We start from the raw sequence: 4,886 nt of genomic DNA on the forward strand, positions 1-4,886 counted from the left end.
GGAGGGATTTGACCACCCCACAAGGCCCGAAGAATAGAAAGGCCTGGCCCAGACTAGGTAGAACGACGGCTCGACCGGCCGGCTCAAGAGTCAGGTCTCTCGGCTTGACTCTTGAGTACTTTTAGTCGATCATCGTCGACTGAAGTATATTCGGCTCAGCGGCTGCTCGGACGCCTACGGGCTTTTCGGCCCAGCAGAGGAGGCCCACCAAGATGGCGTAAATTAGGTCAAAGACGAAACATCAGGACGACTATATAAGGGAAAGGGGAAACAACGAGAGAAGGATCCGAAATCATTGACTAACACTTGGCGGCTAGATTAGGGTTTTCACATTTGCTTCATCTTGCCGTTAATCGTACTTTTCCGGTAGCTCATCGAGCCACCGGCTTCCTCTCTGTCGCATTCTCTTCATTTCTCTTGTAACCGACTGAACGTTTCCTCCGACCATAAATAAGACGTCTTTGTTAAACCCACATCTTCTTTACTACCGTTTTCCGATCAAACATTAAGGACACACAATTGTATCCCATTTCTTACTACTTTTTTTTTGTAGAATAAAGATGAATAACTCTTGTTCTTTTCTGATGGTATATGTATACCTTCGCCGAAAGTAAAAGAACACTTAATTGCCATACATTTTTTACCCTAATTTGGTTTCTGTTTCTTGCAGCTCTTTATTCATTTTTATCCCTAACTATATATATATATACATTTTTAATTAAGTTCTTCGACTTAACTAAATTAGTTAAGGTGTAAACCCGTTAGTTTTGTTTTTGGAACAAATGATTTGTTAATAAGTATTAAAACCAAACATAACAGTAATATATGCCAAGATTGATTAGTTGAATTCACATATATAACACCAAGATCCATGATGTGATGACACAGCTTGGATGTGAGAAAGACATCAACTAATTTGCATATACTCAGCCCAACAATCAAAATTGGCATCAGCAAGTATTTTCTGTTCATATTAATTTGTAAATATAGATAAAGTATGCAACAAAGAATAATTATGCGACATCTCAACATAGGTTGAAGCCTTCTATGTAAAAAAACGTGTACTAGACTAATAGTATATACAGATTGCATGAGAAGTATTAACAGGTTGTTTGCGTGCGCCTCAAGACACATCTTTGACTCAAAAAATAGAACCCTAACTTGAAAAATCAGGCTTCAAGACAAGGAAATGAAGGCTTGAGCAGATTTAGCGACTTTGATGAAGACATCTTCGAGAGTCGTGTCGGCAAGTCCCCAAGCAAAGACTGTGAAGTTGGATTTGGCCTTTTCTACAGCCCAGAACACCTCAGCAATCCTAACTTCTTGCTTTGGGAGCTCGAACTTCTGTCTACCAGCGAGGTGATATACTTTCTTGACGTTGGGAGACACAGTGGAAACCAATCTCTCGACATCTTCCTCATGTTCCAAAGATGTTGTCATCGTGAACACATATGATCCACCGTATCTGCTATTTAGTTCCTTGGAGTTTCCTATGCATTGCAAGGCTCCGTCTACAAATATCCCCAATCAATCGCATAGAAACTCTGCTTCTTCCATCGAGTGAGCTGAAAATGTAGTCTTAACGTTAAGGTTAAGTCTAGTTTGAGAAGAACACTTAATCACATCCCATATATAATCTAAGAAAATAATATATATATGATATACTTGTGAGGATAATTGCTGTGTTTTGTTTTGCACGCTGAATCACATCCCATAAGTTCTTCCTCGAGGCTGGATCAAGTCCTGTGCTTGGCTCATCCAAATAAACTACCTAATTAAGAGAATGATTAATCACACCTTAGGTTTGTTAATAACTTACATGACCCATTCATTGGTTGAGAACACGACACAACTAACAAGAATGCATGTACCTTGGGGTTCCCAATAAGTGATATAGCCACACTAAGCCGCTTTTTCATACCTCCACTGTAATTTCCAGCAGGCTTGTCGCCAACTCCTCCATCGAAAAGGCTGACACTCTTTAGAGATTCTTCCACGGCCTTGAAATGATTAAAAATATTCATGAATTAACAATGTCTTCTGGAATTATATATAACACAAAACTAAACTAAGACAGCAAGGTGTGGCTGATATATATATATACTTGCGTTAGAGCAGAGCCCTTAATGTTCTTGAGTCGCCCATAAAAGAGAAGATGTTCTCTTCCTGTTAGTGTCTCCCAAAGCAAGCTGAAATCAAGAGAATGCTATAAAAACAAATATGTTCTTTAAAATGTTCCTTATTTGGTTGGTAATGAAAGAACATGCATAAGAACTGTAAGAGAGTGTTTACTCGTGTTGTGGGCAAACGCCCATGCTAGTGTATACTTTGTTCATTTCCTTGCATATGTCCAAACCCTGAACCAATGCAGTTCCAGATGAAGGTTTGAGTAGGCCTGTCATCTATGGAAATAAAAAAATACAGTAAAAGATTACAACCTTTGACACTCTATAACCTTTGTCTGTGGAACTGTTTTGGTGAAACTGACCATACTGATGAAGGATGTTTTTCCAGCGCCATTAGGTCCAAGCATGCCGAAGCATTCTCCTGAAGCAACGTCGAGATATAACCCTCTTACTGCCATTTATGGAGGGTTTCCATCTCTACCTGGATACACTCTTTTCAAGTTGTCACACAAGATGGCGTGCCCTGCGCTACCTTCATTTCTCAATTGTTGCACCTTTTCCCTCTGTTTATTATCTCATTTTATGTTAATATCAAAGAAACATGGAAAGGCTAAAAAGATGACATTTAAACATACCTCCTGAGAGACATCTATTTTTCCCATATCTATGGAGACTTTTTTAGAATCCACCCTCTGCACGGTAGGCTTACTTGGTATAGATGAAGATTTCTTGAAAGGGTTCAAGAAAAAGAAAGGGTGCTTCCCAGATGAGAAAACTTGATCAATATAGAAAGCTATGATGAGAGCCAGAAACCACTCTATTGACATGATGCATAAAACTTCACCCATTCCACTATCACTGAGATCTTGCCACTTCATCCCATTTCCCCTGGAGGCATATTGTGAAAACTCATACAACCCGCGGTACAGAGAAAAACCAGGATACAATTCCAAGGCAAAAATCCATTCCTCTGTAAAGCATATAGATATTATATACCAAAAATAAAGCAGTGAGTGATAAAAATGAGCATGTTTTTCTTGTTAAAATTAAGTTACCTAGGAATGACTGATTTTCAAGCATCGTTTGGAAGAGAAAGCTGCCTAAGAGGCCAGTACCGTACACCAATATGTAAGCAACGACTACATTTAATCCATAAAGACAAACAGACCATTCAAATTTTTGAAAACTGGCATGTTTTTGATGAGAAATGTAATATGTTATTATTTTACCTGTAACAGTCTTAACCTTTGAGAATATTTGAAGAAACTAGAAAGCGAATGGCCATTTGAAGATTTAAGTAGATAAAATAGAAAACGAACTGGATGCTATATGAATTGAGCCGAAAGTACTTGAGTCCTATCACTGACCCAAATATCACCAAAGAAGCAACGTACAACACGGATATGGTTAGAAAATAGGCATATGAAATCAACCAATATGGACCATCGCCTAGGCCGTGCATTTTCATCATAATCCTTAGACGTTCTTGTTTCTCATACACCAATGATGTCAAGATCACCTGCATGATTTATAGCTAGTCATTTCACATACAATGGGATAAATTAAAAAAAACATCCAAGTGATTTGTAAGAGAGAACTTACGGGGAACAAAAGAAGAACAACCCAAGTGAAGAAAAGTGGGCCAAGCAAAGACGCGATGTCAGTATTCAATCTAGTTGCGTGTTTAGGAACTTCTTTGACAAACTCACATAATATCCTTAGCCCAGGGCCTTTCAGAAACTTCAGATAAGCATTTGATATCTGCAGAGGCATATGTTACAATGAGAGAAACATGATTGTAAGTGGATGCATGCCTTGACTCCTGAAAGTACAACATGGTACCAGATTGATAGATCGGGGAACTCGGACCAGCTTTACAGGCCCAGTTGAAAACTCGTCCTTGTAGGTTGAGTTATACCAGATGGTCACATTGAAGTTTTTCTTATCCGTACTCATGAGATCGTATGCTAATGCAAAGAAACGATGAGGTGGATCCTAAGCATACGCCATGAAGATAATATATAAATGTAATAAGTAAATGGAAGACAATTTCAAAACCTGCAGCGATCTCATTTGTAATCCCAGCAGGGTTTCCCCTATAACTACCCTTGAAAAGCTCATTATTGACATCTGCAGAGTTATTTCTCTAGAGACACAACCCTTGAACACACTTCGCCTCTGAGATATTTAGACACAAACCACTTCATATCAGTTTATCATCTTTCAAGTCAAACTTTTCCTTCGAACATCACAAGAAAGAAGTAAAAGAAAAAGTCACACCTGTCTGAATTTTTTCGAGAGAGAATGGCCATGTAGAGCTTGCACTGCACAGAGGTTGGATACTGTAGATAGGGAGACCTGGGGCAAGACCTGGATCTGCGTAATTGTCTTTATCTGCTGCTATTGGTGAACCCTAAAATAAAAAAGGAGATGGAATGAATGTAGACTCTACACTACAAGAAAACAGCGGTATTCTGACGGACATTCCGATGGAAAATGAAATCCTCAGAATATCCCGAGGAATTTCCGAGGAAACACAAAATTTGGTTTCCTCGGAATATACCGACGAAATTCCGAGGAAATATTAATCCGTCGGAATATTCTTATGGAATACCGAGGAAAAATGTATTCCTCGGAAAAAACCGATGAATTCCGAGGATATATTATAGCCGTTAGAGAGCCGTTGGGGGATTTTAAAAATTCCGAGGAAATTCCGATGAACTAGCCGTTTCCGTCGGAATTCCGTCGGAATTTCCTCGG

The 4,886-nt window shown here is 39.0% G+C and overlaps 1 pseudogene; it reads right to left on the reverse strand.

Annotated features, from left to right (window-relative positions):
* Positions 1-1,090: 1,090 nt before the first annotated feature.
* Positions 1,091-4,886, reverse strand: part of LOC106336021 — a 10,069-nt pseudogene continuing 6,273 nt past the window's right edge.

The sequence above is a fragment of the Brassica oleracea genome, chromosome C1, assembly GCF_000695525.1.
Source record: "Brassica oleracea var. oleracea cultivar TO1000 chromosome C1, BOL, whole genome shotgun sequence".
Lineage (NCBI taxonomy): Eukaryota > Viridiplantae > Streptophyta > Magnoliopsida > Brassicales > Brassicaceae > Brassica > Brassica oleracea.